This window comes from Cryptomeria japonica, unplaced genomic scaffold (genome assembly GCF_030272615.1).
Source record: "Cryptomeria japonica unplaced genomic scaffold, Sugi_1.0 HiC_scaffold_189, whole genome shotgun sequence".
NCBI lineage: Eukaryota > Viridiplantae > Streptophyta > Pinopsida > Cupressales > Cupressaceae > Cryptomeria > Cryptomeria japonica.
Genome location: NW_026729011.1, coordinates 195,001 through 217,500, shown reverse-complemented (window position 1 = coordinate 217,500; position 22,500 = coordinate 195,001). Strand labels below are relative to the sequence as shown.

General features: G+C 60.6%; 2 non-coding genes across 2 annotated transcripts; both read left to right on the top strand.

The window, feature by feature from the left end:
• The first annotated feature begins 12,249 nt into the window (after positions 1-12,249).
• LOC131867890 (5S ribosomal RNA) lies at positions 12,250-12,368 on the top strand. Its single transcript, XR_009366411.1, has one exon. It is a non-coding gene; the product is annotated as a 5S ribosomal RNA (ribosomal RNA).
• Positions 12,369-20,185: 7,817 nt separating this feature from the next.
• LOC131867882 (5S ribosomal RNA) lies at positions 20,186-20,304 on the top strand. Its single transcript, XR_009366404.1, has one exon. It is a non-coding gene; the product is annotated as a 5S ribosomal RNA (ribosomal RNA).
• The last annotated feature ends 2,196 nt before the right edge of the window (positions 20,305-22,500 follow it).

Genomic DNA, 22,500 nt, shown 5'->3' with positions numbered 1-22,500 from the left:
GTAAGGGAGTGAGAGCCCCAAACATAGCTGGGCGAGGCGCTCACTCCGCTCTTTAATATCTCGTTAATACCGCCAAGGAAATGGCACAAGCACACACACACAAGCATCCTCGGAAGAGGACAGTTCGAGTGACAGGTCAAATCCAAGAGTTCCGAAGACTACCTCCAGGAACAATCGGGAACAAGACCGATTACAAGTCGTCGAGTCTGTTACTGGGCGAACACGAGATGCGCACAGGAAATCGATCAGCCCTCACAATGGCCCAAGGCCAGAGATCGGACTGCTACGATTTACCCCAACAATCATCGTGCCACTCTTCGCAGAGAGGTGATAGACGCCAACGAGCCCGCGCATAGCAATCGAGGTGTAAAAAGGGCGTTGAAGGCAGGAAGCCTGGACGAAAGAGGCTACGAGGTCACCTCGAAGCGGTCTAAGAATCGGGCGCACTTGGGGCGACTACCAGTGCCAACCCCTTATCCCGCGGTGCGTCCGACACACAGAAATTTCCAAGGCGGCCAAGGAGCCTCCCCGCATAGCAATCGGGGTGTGAGGTTACGGATGCAGCATTGATAGCAATCGAGGTGTGAGGCGAAGGATGCAGAAGTGAGAGCCGAGGGATGTAGCAGAGATAGCAATCGGGGTGTGTGATGCAGAAGAGATAGCAATCGAGGTGTGCGGTGGGAAGGGCCCAGCAGCCAGAATGCATGAAGCGACGGATGAAGCAGTGATGACAACCGGGCTGTGAGGAGAGGAGGGATGCAGCCAAGAAAGCAATCAGGGCTCGAGGCAAGGGATGCATCAAGGATAGCAATCATGTTGTGAGGCGAGATTCCAAAGGCTAAACGTGAGAGGCTGCAGGGTCGACTCAGAGAGGTCTATGCATGTGAGAGGCTGAAAGCAAGGTCGACTCGGAGCGGTCTATGCATCGGGCGCGCTTGGGGCGACTACCAGTGCCAACCCCTTATCCCGCGACGCGTCCGACAAAGAGAACGTTCCAAGGCGGCAGAGGAGGTTACCAGCCGAAGGATGCAGTAGCAATAACAGGTATAGTTCCGCGGCGGCCGAGAAGACTCACCGCATAGGAATCGGGATGCGAGGCGAGGGATGCGGCGGGAAGGCCCCGACGGCTAAACGGAAGAGGCTGCAGGGCCGCCTCGGAATGGTCCAAGCATCGGATGCGATTGGGACGACTACCAGTGCCAACCCCTTATCCCGCGATGCGTCCGATACACAGATAGTTCCAAGGCGGCCGAGGAGCCTCACCGCATATCAATCGGGGTGCGAGGCGAGGGATGGGGCGGGAAGGCCCCAACGGCTAGACGGAAGAGGCTTCAGGGCCACCTCGGAATGGTCCAAGCATCGGACGCGCTTGGGGCGACTGCCAGTGCCAACCCCTTATCCCGCGATGCGTCCGATACACAGATGGTTCCAAGGCGGCCGAGGAGCCTCACCGCATAGCAATCGGGGGTGCGAGGCGAGGGATGGGGCGGGAAGGCCCCAACGGCTAGACGGAAGAGGCTTCAGGGCCGCCTAGGAATGGTCCAAGCATCGGACACGCTTGGGGCGACTACCAGTGACAGCCCCCTATCCCGCGATGCGTCCGATACGAAGATGGTTCCAAGGCGGCCGAGGAGCCTCACCGCATAGCAATCGGGGTGCGAGGTGGGGGATGCGGCGAGATGGCCCCAACGGCTAGACGGAAGAGGCCACAGGGCCGCGTCGGAATAGTCCAAGCATCGGACGCGCTTGGGGCGACTACCAGTGACAACCCCTTATCCCGCGATGCGTCCGATACGAAGATAGTTCCAAGGCGGCCGAGGAGCCTCACCGCATAGCAATCGGGGTGCGAGGTGGGGGATGCGGCGAGATGGCCCCAACGGCTAGACGGAAGAGGCTGCAGGGCCGCCTCGGAATAGTCCAAGCATCGGACGCGCTTGGGGCCACTACCAGTGACAACCCCTTATCCCGCGATGCGTCCGATACGAAGATAGTTCCAAGGCGGCCGAAGAGCCTCACCGCATAGCAATCGGGGTGCGAGGTGGGGGATGCGGCGAGATGGCCCCAACGGCTAGACGGAAGAGGCCACAGGGCCGCCTCGGAATAGTCCAAGCATCGGACGCGCTTGGGGCGACTACCAGTGACAACCCCTTATCCCGCGATGCGTCCGATACGAAGATAGTTCCCAGGCGGCCGAGGAGCCTCACCGCATAGCAATCGGGGTGCGAGGCGAGGGATGCGGCGAGATGGCCCCAAAGGCTAGACGGAAGAGGCTGCAGGGCTGCCTCGGAATAGTCCAAGCATCGGACGCGCTTGGGGCGACTACCACTGCCAACCCCTTATCCCGCGATGCGTCCGATACACAGATAGTTCCGAGGCGGCCGAGGAGGTGGGGGATGCAGCGAGATGGCCCCAACGGCTAGACGGAAGAGGCTGCAGGGCCGCCTCGGAATAGTCCAAGCATCGGACGCGCTTGGGGCGACTACCAGTGACAACCCCTTATCCCGCGATGCGTCCGATACACAGATAGTTCCGAGGCGGCCAAGGAGCCTCACCGCATAGCAATCGTGGTGCGAGGTGGGGGATGCGGCGAGATGGCCCCAACGGCTAGACGGAAGAGGCTGCAGGGCCGCCTCGGAATGGTCCAAGCATCGGATGCGCTTGGGGCGACTACCACTGCCAACCCCTTATCCCGCGATGCGTCCGATACACAGATAGTTCCAAGGCGGCCGAGGAGCCTCACAGCATAGCAATCAGGGTGCGAGGCGAGGGATGCGGCGAGAAAGCCCCAACGGCTAGAGGGAAGAGGCTTCAGGTCCGCCTCGGAATGGTCCAAGCATCGGACGCGCTTGGGGCGACTACCAGTGACAACCCCTTATCCCGCGACGCGTCCGATACACAGATAGTTCCAAGGCGGCCGAGGAGCCTCACCGCATAGCAATCGGGGTGCGAGGCGAGGGATGCGGCGAGAAGGACCCAACGGCTACACGGAAGAGGCTTCGGGGCCGCCTCGGAATGGTCCAAGCATCGGACGCGCTTGGGGCGACTACCAGTGACAACCCCTTATCCCGCGACGCGTCCGATACACAGATAGTTCCAAGGCGGCCGAGGAGCCTCACCGCATAGCAATCGGGGTGCGAGGCGAGGGATGCGGCGAGAAGGACCCAACGGCTAGACGGAAGAGGCTTCGGGGCCGCCTCGGAATGGTCCAAGCATCGGACGCGCTTGGGGCGACTACCAGTGACAACCCCTTATCCCGCGACGCGTCCGATACACAGATAGTTCCAAGGCGGCCGAGGAGCCTCACCGCATAGCAATCGGGGTGCGAGGCGAGGGATGCGGCGAGAAGGACCCAACGGCTAGACGGAAGAGGCTTCGGGTCCGCCTCGGAATGGTCCAAGCATCGGACGCGCTTGGGGCGACTACCAGTGACAACCCCTTATCCCGCGACGCGTCCGATACACAGATAGTTCCAAGGCGGCCGAGGAGCCTCACCGCATAGCAATCGGGGTGCGAGGCGAGGGATGCGGCGAGAAGGACCCAACGGCTAGACGGAAGAGGCTTCGGGTCCGCCTCGGAATGGTCCAAGCATCGGACGCGCTTGGGGCGACTACCAGTGACAACCCCTTATCCCGCGACGCGTCCGATACACAGATAGTTCCAAGGCGGCCGAGGAGCCTCACCGCATAGCAATCGGGGTGCGAGGCGAGGGATGCGGCGAGAAGGACCCAACGGCTAGACGGAAGAGGCTTCGGGTCCGCCTCGGAATGGTCCAAGCATCGGACGCGCTTGGGGCGACTACCAGTGACAACCCCTTATCCCGCGACGCGTCCGATACACAGATAGTTCCGAGGCGGCCGAGGAGCCTCACCGCATAGCAATCGGGGTGCGAGGCGAAGGATGCGGCGAGAAGGACCCAACGGCTAGACGGAAGAGGCTTCGGGTCCGCCTCGGAATGGTCCAAGCATCGGACGCGCTTGGGGCGACTACCAGTGACAACCCCTTATCCCGCGACGCGTCCGATACACAGATAGTTCCAAGGCGGCCGAGGAGCCTCACCGCATAGCAATCGGGGTGCGAGGCGAGGGATGCGGCGAGAAGGACCCAACGGCTAGACGGAAGAGGCTTCAGGGCCGCCTCGGAATGGTCCAAGCATCGAACGCGCTTGGGGCGACTACCAGTGACAACCCCTTATCCCGCGACGCGTCCGATACACAGATAGTTCCGAGGCGGCCGAGGAGCCTCACCGCATAGCAATCGGGGTGCGAGGCGAGGGATGCGGCGAGAAGGACCCAACGGCTAGACGGAAGAGGCTTCAGGGCCGCCTCGGAATGGTCCAAGCATCGGACGCGCTTGGGGCGACTACCAGTGACAACCCCTTATCCCGCGACGCGTCCGATACACAGATAGTTCCGAGGCGGCCGAGGAGCCTCACCGCATAGCAATCGGGGTGCGAGGCGAGGGATGCGGCGAGAAGGACCCAACGGCTAGACGGAAGAGGCTTCAGGGCCGCCTCGGAATGGTCCAAGCATCGGACGCGCTTGGGGCGACTACCAATGACAACCCCTTATCCCGCGACGCGTCCGATACACAGATAGTTCCGAGGCGGCCGAGGAGCCTCACCGCATAGCAATCGGGGTGCGAGGCGAGGGATGCGGCGAGAAGGACCCAACGGCTAGACGGAAGAGGCTTCAGGGCCGCCTCGGAATGGTCCAAGCATCGGACGCGCTTGGGGCGACTACCAGTGACAACCCCTTATCCCGCGACGCGTCCGATACACAGATAGTTCCGAGGCGGCCGAGGAGCCTCACCGCATAGCAATCGGGGTGCGAGGCGAGGGATGCGGCGAGAAGGACCCAACGGCTAGACGGAAGAGGCTTCAGGGCCGCCTCGGAATGGTCCAAGCATCGGACGCGCTTGGGGCGACTACCGTTGCCAACCCCTTATCCCGCGATGCGTCTGATACACAGATAGTTCCGAGGCGGCCGAGGAGCCTCACCGCATAGCAATCGGGTTGCGAGGCAGATTATTGGGAAGGGAACCCCCTGGGATGCGGCTCAAGCAGTGCCCAAAGGGACTGGAATGCGGAATCACATCGAGAGACCCAAATGCTATACGAGGGCTCAAATCGAATTATCGATTTGGCCACGACATGGACGCATCGGAACGACTACCTTTGCCGAACCACTCGCAATTGCATCCATACCGAAACCAATAGACATTTCCGTTAGAGCCCTCGCATAGCATTCGGGAATCTCGCATGCCCCTCTAAATCGACCAATGCTGGCGCTCAATGAAAATCCGAGCGCTACCACCGTTCGAGCGCCAGCATTGGTCGAGTTAGAGGGGCACGGGGGAGAATGCTCCAGTCAACACCTCCCCTATATAAGTTATTTGTCCGATTCTCGCACAACCGTAGTCTGCCTCGTCGAATCAAACAACGGTCCCAGATTCCGACTTCCGTTCCGTAGAGACCCAAAAGCTAGATGGAGGCTCGCAAGAAAGAGAGTCGGCGCATAGCAATCGGGTTTCTCGAACGTTTAGGGACCGAGCTCACTTGCGGATAGGGCAAAATCCGCCAAGCAACCCAAAAGCTAGACGGGGGCTCGAATCGAATCGCCTAGGCGGCCACAACAACGACGTGTTGGATCGACTACCAGTGCCAAACCATTCAGCAAGACTAGTCTGTGTCGAGGCCGGATAGAGATTCTCAGAGAGCGCCCGCATAGCATTTAGGAGACCTGCCGCGTCCCTCACACTCGACAAATGGTGGTGCACGTTTATAAATCCGAGCGATCCCAACCCTTTCAAGCACCAACATCGGTCGAGATAGAGGGGCACGGAGGGGGCTGCGTGAGACAACACAGTCCCCTATATAAGTTATTTGTCCGATTCTCACACATCCGAAGAATGGTCATCAAATCGGACAACAGCCCAAACTTCCGACTTCCGTCCCAGAAAGCCCAAGAGCTATCTAAAACGTTCATGGCCGGAACTCGATCGCGGCTATACCAGTCCGCCAAGCAACCCAAAAGCTAGACTGGAGCTCTAGTCGAATCACCTCTGTGGCCATTGCAAGGACGTGTTGGAGCGACTACCATTGCCGAACCATTCCGCAGGTCGAGTCCATACCAAGGCCGCATAGAGATTCACGATGAGCTCCTGCATAGCAATCAGGAGACTTGCCGTGTCCATCACAATCGATAAATCCTGGTGCAAGATTTTTGCATCCGAGCGCTCCAACCAGTCGAGCACCAGCATCAATCGACATAAACGGGCACGGGGGGAGGATGCTCGAGAACACTACCTCCCCTATATAAGTTATTTGTCCGATTCTCAAGCAGCCGAAGTCTGGTCATCGAATCGGGTCAAAGACCACAACTTCCGACTTTACCCACAATGCAAGTCATCGAATCGAACATCGGCCCCCGAGTCGGACTCCATGCGTATGTCAGGTCATCGGACCCAAATTCCGCCTTCCTGCGCATGGCGGGCCATCAATATCAACTCGGTCATCGGACCCAAACTCCGCCTTTTTGCGTATGGCACGCCTTCAAATCGGTCATCGGACCCAAATTCCGCCTTCCTGTGCATGGCGGGCCATCAACATCAACTCGGTCATCGGACCCAAATTCCGCCTTTCTGCGCATGGCACGCCATCAACTCGGTCATCGGACCCAAATTCCGCCTTCCTGCGCATGGCAGGTCATCGGACACAAATTCAGACCTCGCCAATATGCCTACGTATCGAATCGGTCATCGGACCCAACTTCCGACTTCATCCATACTGTAGGGTCTTTGAGGTTGGCGCGGTGCGCTCAACCCAGGGAGTCGACCCATCGAAGCATACACCTCCCCTATATAAGCTATTTGTCCGATTCCCACACCTGTGTAGTTTGCACCTCTGACCAGGACATCGACCCCAACTTCCGAACTCGACTGCAACGACGGCACCAGCGCCTTGGTGCGCACCTTGCGACGCACAGTCCCAACATTCGCCTTCCTGCACATGGCAGGTCATCGGACCCAAATTCCGACCTCGCGAGTATGCCTACATATCGAATCGGTCATCGGACCCAACTTCCGACTTCATCCATACCGTAGGGTCTTTGAGGTTGGCGCGGTGCGCTCAACCCGGGGAGTCGACCCAACGAAGCATACACCTCCCCTATATAAGCTATTTGTCCGATTCCCACACCTGTGTAGTTTGCACCTCCGATCAAGACATCGACCCCAACTTCCGAACTCGCCTCCAACGACCGAACCAGCGCCTTGGTGCGCACCTTGCAACGCACAGTGCCAACATTCGCCTTCCTGCACGTGGCAGGTCATCGGACCCAAATTCCGACCTCGCGAGTATGCCTACATATCGAATCGGTCATCGGACCCAACTTCCGACTTCATCCATACCGTAGGGTCTTTGAGGTTGGCGCGGTGCGCTCAACCCGGGGAGTCGACCCAACGAAGCATACACCTCCCCTATATAAGCTATTTGTCCGATTCCCACACCTGTGTAGCTTGCACCTCCGATCAGGACATCGACCCCAACTTCCGAACTCGACTAAAAAGACCGCACCAGCGCCTTGGTGTGCACCTTGCAACGCACAGTGTCAACATTCGCCTTCCTGCACATGGCAGGTCATCGGACCCAAATTCCGACCTCATGAGCATACCTACTAATCGAATCGGTCATCGGACCCAACTTCCGACTTCATCCATACCGTAGGGTCTTTGAGGTTGGCGCGGTGCGCTCAACCTGGGGAGTCGACCCATCGAAGCATACACCTCCCCTATATAAGCTATTTGTCCGATTCCGACACCTGTGTAGTTTGCACCTCCGCTCAGGACATCGACCCCAACTTCCGAACTCGCCTGCAACGACCGAACCAGCGCCTTGGTGCGCACCAAAAGTGCGCACTTTTGGAGGGCACTTTTCTGCGCTCCAAAGGTGCGCACTTTTGGAGGGCACTTTTTGGAGGGCACTTTTCTGCGCTCCAAAGGTGCGCACTTTTGGAGGGCACTTTTTGGAGGGCACTTTTCTGCGCTCCAAAGGTGCGCACTTTTGGAGGGCACTTTTTGGAGGGCACTTTTCTGCGCTCCAAAGGTGCGCACTTTTGGAGGGCACTTTTTGGAGGGCACTTTTCTGCGCTCCAAAGGTGCGCACTTTTGGAGGGCACTTTTTGGAGGGCACTTTTCTGCGCTCCAAAGGTGCGCACTTTTGGAGGGCACTTTTTGGAGGGCACTTTTCTGCGCTCCAAAGGTGCGCACTTTTGGAGGGCACTTTTTGGAGGGCACTTTTCTGCGCTCCAAAGGTGCGCACTTTTGGAGGGCACTTTTTGGAGGGCACTTTTCTGCGCTCCAAAGGTGCGCACTTTTGGAGGGCACTTTTTGGAGGGCACTTTTCTGCGCTCCAAAGGTGCGCACTTTTGGAGGGCACTTTTTGGAGGGCACTTTTCTGCGCTCCAAAGGTGCGCACTTTTGGAGGGCACTTTTGTGCACTCCAAAGGTGCGCACTTTTGGAGGGCACTTTTCCTGTGCTCCAAAGGTGCACACCTAGGTGAGCACCTTCGACCACACCTTGTAGCACACCAAACTCTGACTTTCGACTTCATCCGCAATGCAGGGTCTTTGAGGTTGGCGCAATGCGCACAACCAGGGGAGTCGACCCATCAAACCCAACACCTCCCCTATATAAGCTATTTGTCTGATTCTCATACATGCGTAGCCTGCAGGAGCAATTAGGACATCGACCCCAACTTTCGGCTTCTAAACGAAAACAAGGTCTTTGAGGTTGGTGTAATGCGAACAACTAGGGGAGTCAACCCATCAAACCCAACACCTCCCCTATATAAGCTATTTGTCTGATTCTCATACATGTGTAGTCTACAGGAGCAATTAGGACATCGACCCCAACTTTTGACTTCTTAACGAAAACAAGGTCTTTGAGGTTGACGTAATGCGCACAACCAGGGGAGTCGACCCATCAAACCCAACACCTCCCCTATATAAGCTATTTGTCCGATTCTCATACATGTGTAGCCTGCAGGAGCCATTAGGACATTGACCCCAACTTTTGACTTCTTAACGAAAACAAGGTCTTTGAGGTTGGCGTAATGCGCACAACCAAGGGAGTTGACCCATCAAACCCAACACCTCCCCTATATAAGCTATTTGTCTGATTCTCATACATGTGTAGCCTGCAACAACGATTAGGACATCCACCCCAACTTCTGAATTCGTCTGCGTTGACCGCACCAAAGGTGCACGCCTTGGTGCTCACCAAAATCCGACTTCCGACTTCTTCTGCTATGCGGGGTCTTTGAGGTTGGCGCAGTGCGCACAACCAGGGGAGTCAACCCACCGAATGCAACACCTCCCCTATATAAGCTATTTGTCTGATTCTCATACATGCGTAGACTGCAGCAATGATTAGGACATCCACCCCAACTTTTGACTTCTTAAACAAGACAGGGTCTTTGAAGTTGGTGCAGTGCACACAACCAGGGGAGTCGACCCATCAAACGCAACACCTCCCCTATATAAAGCTATTTGTCCGATTCTCATACGTGTAGTCTGCAGCAGCGATTAGGACATCGACCCCAACTTCCGAATTCGTTTGCATTGACCGCACCAAAGGTGCACGCCTTGGTGTGCACCCTGGAGTGCACTTTGGTGCTCACCTCGGTGCACACTTTGGTGTGCACCTCGGTGTGCACCAAAGGTGCGCACCTTGGAGCGCACCAAAGGTGTACACTTTGGAGCGCACCACATAGGGTCTTTGAGAGGTTGGCGCAGTGCGCACACCAAGGTGGGTGTTGAGGTGCGTGCCGAGGTGGGTGGGTGCTAGGGTGCGCTCCATGGTGGGTGCCAGGGTGGGTGCGTGCTAGGGTGGATTCCAAAGAGGGTCATAGGGTGGGTGCCAAGGTGGGTTGGTGATATAGTGGGTTCAAAGGTGGGTACTAGGGTGGGTTCCAAGGTGGGTCACAAGTTGGGTGCCAGGATGCGTGGGTGTTAGGTTGGGTGCCAAGGTGGGCTCCTGCGTGGGTGGGTGCTAGGGTGGGTTTCAAGGTGGACGCGAGGGCGGGTGCCAAGGTGGGTAACAAGTTGGGTGTTAGGATGGGTGAGTGCTAGAGTGGGTGCCAAGGTGGGTGGGTGCTAAGGTGGATGCCAAGGTGGTTCACAGGGTGGGTGGGTTCTAGGGTGAGTTCCAAGGTGGGTCACAGGTTCAGTGCTAGGGTGGGTGTCAAGGCGGGTGTCGAGGTGCCTGGGTGCTAGGGTGTGGATGCCAATGTGGGTCATAGGGTGGGTACTAGGGTGGGCTGCAATGTGGGTGCCAAGGTGGGTAACATGCTCGGTGGGTTCTAAATTGGGTGCCAGGGTGGGTGTGCACCCACCTTGCCCGAGGTGGGTGCCAAGGTGCCAGTGTGGGTGGGTGCTAAGGTGGATGCCAAGGTGGGTGAGAAGGTGGGTGATAGGTTGAGTGGTAGGATGGGTGGGTGCCAAGATGGGTCACAGGGTGGGTGCAAGGGTGGGTAGGTGCTAGGGTTGGTGTCAGGGTGGGTGGGTGCTAGGTTGGGTTCCAAGGTGGGTGCGAGGGTGAGTGTCAAGGTGGGTCACAGGTTAGGTGCTAGGATGGGTGAGTGCTAGGGTGCAAAGGTGCCAGGGTGGGTGCTAGGATGGGTCGATGCTAGGGTGAGTGGCAAGGTGGGTCCACAAGTGTCAAGGTGGGTGCCGAGGTGGGTGCCAAGTCGGCGACTGCTATGGTGGATGCCAAGGTGGGTCACGGGGTGGGTGCCAAGTTGCTAGGTTGGGTTCCAAGGTGGGTGCCAACGTGGGTGCTAGGGTGCGTGGGTTAAAGGGTGTGTCACAACGTGGGTGCCAGGATGGGTGCGCACCCACACTGGCCAAGACGGGTGCGGGTGCAAGGTTGGGTTCCAAGCCCGGTCACAGGCTGGGTGCTAGGATGGGTGGGTGCCAAGGTGGGCACCAGGGTGGGTGCACCCACCCTGGCCAAGGTGGGTCACGGGGTGGGTCCTAGGGTGGGTAACGGGGTGGGTACTAAGGTGCGTGCCAAGGTGGGTCATAGGGTGGGTGCCAAGGTGGGCACCAGGGTGGGTGTGCACCAACCCTAGCCAGGGTAGGTCACGGGGTGGTTGTCGGGGTGGGCGTCAAGGAGCCAAGGTGGGTGGCAAGTAGCCAAGTTGCGTGCCAAGGTGGGTGTCGGGGTGGGTGCCAAGGATCCAAGGTGGGTGCCAAGGAACCAAGGTGGGTGTCTGGGTGGGTGCCGAGGTGGGAGCCAGGGTGGGTCCCAAGGTGAGTGCAAAGGTGGGTGCCAGGGTCAAGGTGAGTGCCAATGTGGGTTCCAAGGTGCCAGGGTCAGGGTGAGTGCCAATGTGGGTTCAAAGGTGCTAAGTTGGGTGCGAGGTTGGGTGCGAGGGTGGGTGGGTGCCAAGGTGTGCTAGGTGGAAGCCCGGGTGGGTCGGCATCCCATGGGTGTCGAGTTGGGTGCCTGATGGGTGCTTCTTGTCAAGTTTTAGTCGTCGGGACTCATTTCGAGCCTTAGAGGTCGTTTCTTGTCCGGTTGCCCTGTCTTCGACCTGGGAACCCAATTTTGGTCCTCGGGTCCCATTTTTTTTTGTCTCGCATCCCACTTTTGGCCTGTGGCCTTTTCGGGGTCGATTCTCGTTTTGGGCATCAGAGCATGTTTCTTCTCCTAAAACCCAATATTTGTTTATTAAGTCTCGGAACACATTTTTGTTCTCGTGGACCCATCATGGGTCTTGGAACGCATTTGTGGTCCTTGGGTCCCATTTTGCATCCCGAAACTTGTGTTTTGGTGCTTGATCCCTATTTTGGGTGCCCACCTTGCACCAAGTGCGCACCCGGGGCAAACCGAGCGCCTTGGTGCACCGGGGCAAGATCGAGCGTGCACCCGAGGCGCCCCGAACATGCACCAAGGTGCACTCGGCCCACATGTGAGCGCAGGTCGTTGCGCCCGAGGTGGTGTGTGGGCACCGCGTTGCAGACGGGACACTGCACGCACACGACGCCCCCTCCAGGTGCACGCACGTAGGCCGGGCCGGGTGCACACCCGACGCCCTAGCAAGGTGCGCGCACCCGGGCAGGGCTCACACTTGGCGAACGGGGCGCACTTCGCGAGGGAGGGTGTGCACCTCGACGGGGGTGGGTGGCCGGGGTGGATTCGCACGTGGGTCGCGGTTTGCTAAGTACACACTGCGACAAGCTCATAACGGGTGCGATCATACCAGCATTAGTGCACCGGATCCCATCAGAACTCCGCAGTTAAGCGCGCTTGGGCCGGAGTAGTACTGGGATGGGTGACCTCCCGGGAAGTCCCGGTGTTGCACCCTTTTTTAGTTTTTCGCCGGGCGTCGCAATGCTATTTGAATAAACCTTTTGCCCGTTTGCGTTCTCGTCGGGGCCGGGCCGGGCCGGGGTGCACTGCCCGCACTACCGCGCGCGCGGGGGCGACACCGAGCGCGCACCCGAGGCACCCCGAGCACACAGGCCACGGTGCAACCCGGGCGTTGTGCGCGCACCCCGGTGCGCCCGAGGTGCTGCGCGCGCACCCAGGTGAAATCGGTGTGCACCTCGGCCAGTGCGCGCTCGGTCGAGTCGCGCACGTTGGCCAAGGTGCACGGTGATGTTTCTTACTCTAAGGTTCCGCACCAGACGCCCGGGACAGGTGAGCGAAGCTGGGCGGGGCCGGGTGCGCGGCCGGGGCAGGTGCACGCAGCTGGAGAGAGCTTTGGAGCACACTTCGGAGCGCACCAATGATGCGCTCCATTCAAAAGTTTCCTGAAAAGGCAAAAAAAGTTGAGATTATAGAATTTCCCACTTGAGAGATTGTAAAAAAAAAAAATTTAAAATGAAGGAAACGCGGGTGCCAAGGTGTGCGCAGCCCAGCCAAGGTGTGCGCACCAAGGCGCCCACCCTGGCGAAGGTGCACGCAAGGTGCGCACCCGAGGCAAACCGGACAATTAACCCAACTTTCGACTTCGCGCGCACCTTGGAGCGCACTTCGGAGCGCTCCTTGGTGCGCACCAATCTTGGGCACCTCGGAGTGCACCATGGCGCCCACCAAGGTGCGCACCCGGGGCAAACCGAGCTCCGACTTCGTGCGCACCTTGGAGCGCACGAAAGGTGCGCACCATGGCGCCCACCAAGGTGCGCAGCCCAGCCAAGGCGTGCGCATCAAGGTGCGCACCCTGGCGAAGGTGCGCACCCGGGGCAAACCGAGCTCCGACTTCGTGCGCACCTTGGAGCGCACAAAAGGTGCGCAACCCAGCCAAGGTGTGCGCACCCCGGTCAAACCGAGCTCCGAATCGTGCGCACCAGAGGTGCACGCCATCGTGCGCACCTTGGAGCACACTTCGGAGCCCTCCTTGGTGCGCGCCGATGTTGCGCACCTCGGAGCGCACCCGGGGAAAACAATGCAATTAACCCGACTTTCGACTTCGTGGGCACCTCGGAGCGCTCTCGGGTTCGCACCTCGGAGCACACCGAGGTGCGCACCTTTGATGCGCTGCCTTCACCAATTTCCAGAAAAGGCAAGAAAACATTGAGAAGGTGTGCGCACCGAGGTGCCCACCCTGGCGAAGGTGCACGCGAGGTGCGCACCCGGGGCAAACCGGGCTCCGACTTCGTGCACGCCGCACCTTGGAGCACACTTCGGAGCGCTCCTTGGTGCGCACCAGGGCGCGCAACCCAGCCGAGGTGCCCACCCCGGCGAAGGTGCACGCGAGGTGCGCACCCGGGGCAAACCGGGCTCCGACTTCGTGCACGCCATGGTGCCCACCGCGGCGAAGGTGCACGCGAGGTGCGCACCCGGGGCAAACCGGGCTCCGACTTCGTGCACGCCGCACCTTGGAGCACACTTCGGAGCGCTCCTTGGTGCGCACCATGGTGCCCACCAGGGCGCGCAACCCCGCCGAAGGTGCACGCGAGGTGCGCACCCGGGGCAAACCGGGCTCCGACTTCGTGCACGCCGCACCTTGGAGCACACTTCGGAGCGCTCCTTGGTGCGCACCATGGTGCCCACCAGGGCGCGCAACCCCGCCGAAGGTGCACGCGAGGTGCGCACCCGGGGCAAACCGGGCTCCGACTTCGTGCACGCCATGGTGCGCACCGCGGCGAAGGTGCGCACCCGGGGCAAACCGGGCTCCGACTTCGTGCACGCCGCACCTTGGAGCACACTTCGGAGCGCTCCTTGGTGCGCACCAGGGCGCGCAACCCAGCCGAGGTGCCCACCCCGGCGAAGGTGCACGCGAGGTGCGTACCCGGGGCAAACCGGGCTCCGACTTCGTGCACGCCGCACCTTGGAGCACACTTCGGAGCGCTCCTTGGTGCGCACCATGGTGCCCACCAGGCCGCGCAACCCAGCCAAGGTGTGCGCACCAAGGTGCACGCGAGGTGCGCACCCGGGGCAAACCGGGGTCCGACTTCGTGCACGCCGCACCTTGGAGCACACATCGGGGCGCTCCCGGGTTCGCACCGGCGTTGCGCACCGTGGTGGGCACCTCGGAGCACACCAAGGTGGGCAGCGAGGTGCGCACCTTTGATGCGATGCCTTCACTAATTTCCATAAAAGGCAAAAAAAAAACGAGATTTTAAAATTTCCGTTTTGAAAGATAGTGAGAAAAAGGGAATGCTGGTGCCATCTTGAGCCCGCCCTGGTGCGCAGCCCAGCCAAGGTGTGCGCACCAAGGTGCCCACCCTGGCGAAGGTGCGCGCCCGGGCAATTAATCCAACTTCCAACTTCGCGCGCGCCAGGGTGGGAGCGCACCCAACAACCGGGCCTGGGAAGAGCCAATGCGAGAAACCCCACCAAACGCTCTGACAAAAAAAGAGGGGGCGCTCCAGTAACCCCGCTTCGGAGCGCACCCTGGGCAAACCCAGCCAAGGTGCCCACCCCGGCCAAGGTGCAGGCGAGGTGCGCACCCGGGGCAAACCGGGCTCCGACAACGTGCACGCCGCACCTTGGAGCACACTTCGTAGCGCTCCCGGGTGCGCACCTCAGAGCACACCAAGGTGGGCAGCGAGGTGCGCACCTTTGATGCGCTGCCTTCACTAATTTCCAGAAAAGGCAAAAAAAAAAGGAGATTTTAAAATTTCCGTTTTGAAAGATAGTGAAAAAAACGGAACGCGCGTGCCATCTTGAGCCCGCCCTGGTGCGCAGCCCAGGTAAGGTGCCCACCCTGGCAAAGGTGCGCACCCGGGCAATTAACCCTACTTCCGACTTCGTGCGCGCCAGGGTGGCAACCGGGCCTCGGAAGAGCCAATGCGAGAAACCCCACCAAACGCTCCGACAAAAAAAGAGGCGGCGCTCCAATAACCCCGCTTCGGAGCGCAGCCGGGGCAAACCCAGCCAAGGTGCCCACCCCGACGAAGGTGCACGCGAGGTGCGCACCCGGGGCAAACCGGGCTCCGACAACGTGCACGCAGCACCTTGGAGCACACTTCGAAGCACTCCCGGGTGCCCACCGGCGTTGCGCACCGTGGTGGGCAGCGAGGTGCGCACCTTTGATGCGCTGCCTTCACTAATTTCCAGAAAAAGGCAAAAAAAAATGAGATTTTAAAATTTCCGTTTTGAAAGATAGTGAAAAAAAAGGAACGCGGGTGCCATCTTGAGCCCGCCCTGGTGCGCAGCCCAGGCAAGGCATGCGCACCAAGGTGCCCACCCGAGGTGCACACCCGGGGCAAACCGGGCTCCGACTTCGTGCAGGCCGCACCTTGGAGCACACTTCGGAGCGCTCCTTGGTGCGCACCATGGTGCCCACCAGGGCGCGCAACCCAGCCAAGGTCTGCACACCAAGGTGCCCACCCCGGCGAAGGTGCACGCGAGGTGCGCACCCGGGGCAAACCGGGCTCCGACTTCGTGCACGCCATGGTGCCCACCGCGGCGAAGGTGCACGCGAGGTGCGCACCCGGGGCAAACCGGGCTCCGACTTCGTGCACGCCGCACCTTGGAGCACACTTCGGAGCGCTCCTTGGTGCGCACCATGGTGCCCACCAGGGCGCGCAACCCAGCCAAGGTGTGCGCACCAAGGTGCACGCGAGGTGCGCACCCGGGGCAAACCGGGGTCCGACTTCGTGCACGCCGCACCTTGGAGCACACATCGGAGCGCTCCCAGGTTCGCACCAGCGTTGCGCACCTTTGATGCGCTGCCTTCACTAATTTCAAGAAAAGGCAAAAAAAAACGAGATTTTAAAATTTCCGTTCTGAAAGATAGTGAAAAAAACGGAACGCGGGTGCCATCTTGAGCCCTTCCTGGTGCGCAGCCCAGGCAAGTTGTGCGCACCAAGGTGCCCACCCTGGCGGAGGTGCGCGCCCGGGGCAATCCGGGCTCCGACTTCGTGCACTGCATGGTGCCCACCAAGGCGCGCAACCCAGCCAAGGTGCCCACCGCAGCGAAGGTGCACGCGAGGTGCGCACCCGAGGTGCACACCCGGGGCAAACCGGGCTCCGACTTCGTGCACGCCGCACCTTGGAGCACACTTCAGAGCGCTCCTTGGTGCGCACCAGGGCGCGCAACCCAGCCGAGGTGCCCACCCCGGCGAAGGTGCACGCGAGGTGCGCACCCGGGGCAAACCGGGCTCCGACTTCGTGCACGCCATGGTGCCCACCGCGGCGAAGGTGCGCACCCGGGGCAAACCGGGCTCCGACTTCGTGCACGCCGCACCTTGGAGCACACTTCGGAGCGCTCCTTGGTGCGCACCATGGTGCCCACCAGGCCGCGCAACCCAGCCAAGGTGTGCGCACCAAGGTGCACGCGAGGTGCGCACCCGGGGCAAACCGGGGTCCGACTTCGTGCACGCCGCACCTTGGAGCACACATCGGGGCGCTCCCGGGTTCGCACCGGCGTTGCGCACCGTGGTGGGCACCTCGGAGCACACCAAGGTGGGCAGCGAGGTGCGCACCTTTGATGCGATGCCTTCACTAATTTCCATAAAAGGCAAAAAAAAAACGAGATTTTAAAATTTCCGTTTTGAAAGATAGTGAGAAAAAGGGAATGCTGGTGCCATCTTGAGCCCGCCCTGGTGCGCAGCCCAGCCAAGGTTTGCGCACCAAGGTGCCCACCCTGGCGAAGGTGCGCGCCCGGGCAATTAACCCAACTTCCAACTTCGCGCGCGCCAGGGTGGGAGCGCACCCAACAACCGGGCCTGGGAAGAGCCAATGCGAGAAACCCCACCAAACTCTCTGACAAAAAAAGAGGGGGCGCTCCAGTAACCCCGCTTCGGAGCGCACCCTGGGCAAACCCAGCCAAGGTGCCCACCCCGGCCAAGGTGCAGGCGAGGTGCGCACCCGGGGCAAACCGGGCTCCGACAACGTGCACGCCGCACCTTGGAGCACACTTCGTAGCGCTCCCGGGTGCGCACCTCAGAGCACACCAAGGTGGGCAGCGAGGTGCGCACCTTTGATGCGCTGCCTTCACTAATTTCCAGAAAAGGCAAAAAAAAAAGGAGATTTTAAAATTTCCGTTTTGAAAGATAGTGAAAAAAACGGAACGCGCGTGCCATCTTGAGCCCGCCCTGGTGCGCAGCCCAGGTAAGGTGCCACCCTGGCAAAGGTGCGCACCCGGGCAATTAACCCTACTTCCGACTTCGTGCGCGCCAGGGTGGCAACCGGGCCTCGGAAGAGCCAATGCGAGAAACCCCACCAAACGCTCCGACAAAAAAAGAGGCGGCGCTCCAATAACCCCGCTTCGGAGCGCAGCCGGGGCAAACCAAGCCAAGGTGCCCACCCCGACGAAGGTGCACGCGAGGTGCGCACCCGGGGCAAACCGGGCTCCGACAACGTGCACGCAGCACCTTGGAGCACACTTCGAAGCACTCCCGGGTGCCCACCGGCGTTGCGCACCGTGGTGGGCAGCGAGGTGCGCACCTTTGATGCGCTGCCTTCACTAATTTCCAGAAAAAGGCAAAAAAAAATGAGATTTTAAAATTTCCGTTTTGAAAGATAGTGAAAAAAAAGGAACGCGGGTGCCATCTTGAGCCCGCCCTGGTGCGCAGCCCAGGCAAGGCATGCGCACCAAGGTGCCCACCCGAGGTGCACACCCGGGGCAAACCGGGCTCCGACTTCGTGCAGGCCGCACCTTGGAGCACACTTCGGAGCGCTCCTTGGTGCGCACCATGGTGCCCACCAGGGCGCACCCGAGGCAAACCGGGCTCCGACTTCGTGCACGCCGCACCTTGGAGCACACATCGGAGCGCTCCCAGGTTCGCACCAGCGTTGCGCACCTTTGATGCGCTGCCTTCACTAATTTCCAGAAAAGGCAAAAAAAAACGATATTTTAAAATTTCCGTTCTGAAAGATAGTGAAAAAAACGGAACGCGGGTGCCATCTTGAGCCCTTCCTGATGCGCAGCCCAGGCAAGTTGTGCGCACCAAGGTGCCCACCCTGGCGGAGGTGCGCGCCCGGGGCAAACCGGGCTCCGACTTCGTGCACTGCATGGTGCCCACCAAGGCGCGCAACCCAGCCAAGGTGCCCACCGCAGCGAAGGTGCACGCGAGGTGCGCACCCGAGGTGCACACCCGGGGCAAACCGGGCTCCGACTTCGTGCACGCCGCACCTTGGAGCACACTTCAGAGCGCTCCTTGGTACGCACCAGGGCGCGCAACCCAGCCAAGGTGCTCACCCCGGCGAAGGTGCACGCGAGGTGCGCACCCGGGGCAAACCGGGCTCGGACTTCGTGCACGCCGCACCTTGGAGCACACATCGGAGCGCTCCCGGGTTCGCACCAGCATTGCGCACCTTTGATGCGCTGCCTTCACTAATTTCCAGAAAAGGCAAAAAAAAGAAAAAAATGAGATTTTAAAATTTCCGTTTTGAAAGATAGTGAAAAAAACGGAACGCGGGTGCCATCTTGAGCCCGCCCTGGTGTGCAGCCCAGGCAAGTTGTGCGCACCAAGGCACCCACCCTGGCCAAGGTGGGTCACGGGGTGGGTCCTAGGGTGGGTAACGGGGTGGGTACTAAGGTGCGTGCCAAGGTGGGTCATAGGGTGGGTGCCAAGGTGGGCACCAGGGTGGGTGTGCACCAACCCTAGCCAGGGTAGGTCACGGGGTGGTTGTCGGGGTGGGCGTCAAGGAGCCAAGGTGGGTGGCAAGTAGCCAAGTTGCGTGCCAAGGTGGGTGTCGGGGTGGGTGCCAAGGATCCAAGGTGGGTGCCAAGGAACCAAGGTGGGTGTCTGGGTGGGTGCCGAGGTGGGAGCCAGGGTGGGTCCCAAGGTGAGTGCAAAGGTGGGTGCCAGGGTCAAGGTGAGTGCCAATGTGGGTTCCAAGGTGCCAGGGTCAGGGTGAGTGCCAATGTGGGTTCAAAGGTGCTAAGTTGGGTGCGAGGTTGGGTGCGAGGGTGGGTGGGTGCCAAGGTGTGCTAGGTGGAAGCCCGGGTGGGTCGGCATCCCATGGGTGTCGAGTTGGGTGCCTGATGGGTGCTTCTTGTCAAGTTTTAGTCGTCGGGACTCATTTCGAGCCTTAGAGGTCGTTTCTTGTCCGGTTGCCCTGTCTTCGACCTGGGAACCCAATTTTGGTCCTCGGGTCCCATTTTTTTTTGTCTCGCATCCCACTTTTGGCCTGTGGCCTTTTCGGGGTCGATTCTCGTTTTGGGCATCAGAGCATGTTTCTTCTCCTAAAACCCAATATTTGTTTATTAAGTCTCGGAACACATTTTTGTTCTCGTGGACCCATCATGGGTCTTGGAACGCATTTGTGGTCCTTGGGTCCCATTTTGCATCCCGAAACTTGTGTTTTGGTGCTTGATCCCTATTTTGGGTGCCCACCTTGCACCAAGTGCGCACCCGGGGCAAACCGAGCGCCTTGGTGCACCGGGGCAAGATCGAGCGTGCACCCGAGGCGCCCCGAACATGCACCAAGGTGCACTCGGCCCACATGTGAGCGCAGGTCGTTGCGCCCGAGGTGGTGTGTGGGCACCGCGTTGCAGACGGGACACTGCACGCACACGACGCCCCCTACAGGTGCACGCACGTAGGCCGGGCCGGGTGCACACCCGACGCCCTAGCAAGGTGCGCGCACCCGGGCAGGGCTCACACTTGGCGAACGGGGCGCACTTCGCGAGGGAGGGTGTGCACCTCGACGGGGGTGGGTGGCCGGGGTGGATTCGCACGTGGGTCGCGGTTTGCTAAGTACACACTGCGACAAGCTCATAACGGGTGCGATCATACCAGCGTTAGTGCACCGGATCCCATCAGAACTCCGCAGTTAAGCGCGCTTGGGCCGGAGTAGTACTGGGATGGGTGACCTCCCGGGAAGTCCCGGTGTTGCACCCTTTTTTAGTTTTTCGCCGGGCATCGCAATGCTATTTGAATAAACCTTTTGCCCGTTTGCGTTCTCGTCGGGGCCGGGCCGGGCCGGGGTGCGCTGCCCGCACTACCGCGCGCGCGGGGGCGACACCGAGCGCGCACCCGAGGCGCCCCGAGCACACAGGCCACGGTGCAACCCGGGCGTTGTGCGCGCACCCCGGTGCGCCCGAGGTGCTGCGCGCGCACCCAGGTGAAATCGGTGTGCACCTCGGCCAGTGCGCGCTCGGTCGAGTCGCGCACGTTGGCCAAGGTGCACGGTGATGTTTCTTACTCTAAGGTTCCGCACCAGACGCCCGGGACAGGTGAGCGAAGCTGGGCGGGGCCGGGTGCGCGGCCGGGGCAGGTGCACGCAGCTGGAGAGAGCTTTGGAGCACACTTCGGAGCGCACCAATGATGCGCTCCATTCAAAAGTTTCCTGAAAAGGCAAAAAAAGTTGAGATTATAGAATTTCCCACTTGAGAGATTGTAAAAAAAAAAAATTTAAAATGAAGGAAACGCGGGTGCCAAGGTGTGCGCAGCCCAGCCAAGGTGTGCGCACCAAGGCGCCCACCCTGGCGAAGGTGCACGCAAGGTGCGCACCCGAGGCAAACCGGACAATTAACCCAACTTTCGACTTCGCGCGCACCTTGGAGCGCACTTCGGAGCGCTCCTTGGTGCGCACCAATCTTGGGCACCTCGGAGTGCACCATGGCGCCCACCAAGGTGCGCACCCGGGGCAAACCGAGCTCCGACTTCGTGCGCACCTTGGAGCGCACGAAAGGTGCGCACCATGGCGCCCACCAAGGTGCGCAGCCCAGCCAAGGCGTGCGCATCAAGGTGCGCACCCTGGCGAAGGTGCGCACCCGGGGCAAACCGAGCTCCGACTTCGTGCGCACCTTGGAGCGCACAAAAGGTGCGCAACCCAGCCAAGGTGTGCGCACCCCGGTCAAACCGAGCTCCGAATCGTGCGCACCAGAGGTGCACGCCATCGTGCGCACCTTGGAGCACACTTCGGAGCCCTCCTTGGTGCGCGCCGATGTTGCGCACCTCGGAGCGCACCCGGGGAAAACAATGCAATTAACCCGACTTTCGACTTCGTGGGCACCTCGGAGCGCTCTCGGGTTCGCACCTCGGAGCACACCGAGGTGCGCACCTTTGATGCGCTGCCTTCACCAATTTCCAGAAAAGGCAAGAAAACATTGAGAAGGTGTGCGCACCGAGGTGCCCACCCTGGCGAAGGTGCACGCGAGGTGCGCACCCGGGGCAAACCGGGCTCCGACTTCGTGCACGCCGCACCTTGGAGCACACTTCGGAGCGCTCCTTGGTGCGCACCAGGGCGCGCAACCCAGCCGAGGTGCCCACCCCGGCGAAGGTGCACGCGAGGTGCGCACCCGGGGCAAACCGGGCTCCGACTTCGTGCACGCCATGGTGCCCACCGCGGCGAAGGTGCACGCGAGGTGCGCACCCGGGGCAAACCGGGCTCCGACTTCGTGCACGCCGCACCTTGGAGCACACTTCGGAGCGCTCCTTGGTGCGCACCATGGTGCCCACCAGGGCGCGCAACCCCGCCGAAGGTGCACGCGAGGTGCGCACCCGGGGCAAACCGGGCTCCGACTTCGTGCACGCCGCACCTTGGAGCACACTTCGGAGCGCTCCTTGGTGCGCACCATGGTGCCCACCAGGGCGCGCAACCCCGCCGAAGGTGCACGCGAGGTGCGCACCCGGGGCAAACCGGGCTCCGACTTCGTGCACGCCGCACCTTGGAGCACACTTCGGAGCGCTCCTTGGTGCGCACCAGGGCGCGCAACCCAGCCGAGGTGCCCACCCCGGCGAAGGTGCGTACCCGGGGCAAACCGGGCTCCGACTTCGTGCACGCCGCACCTTGGAGCACACTTCGGAGCGCTCCTTGGTGCGCACCATGGTGCCCACCAGGCCGCGCAACCCAGCCAAGGTGTGCGCACCAAGGTGCACGCGAGGTGCGCACCCGGGGCAAACCGGGGTCCGACTTCGTGCACGCCGCACCTTGGAGCACACATCGGGGCGCTCCCGGGTTCGCACCGGCGTTGCGCACCGTGGTGGGCACCTCGGAGCACACCAAGGTGGGCAGCGAGGTGCGCACCTTTGATGCGATGCCTTCACTAATTTCCATAAAAGGCAAAAAAAAAACGAGATTTTAAAATTTCC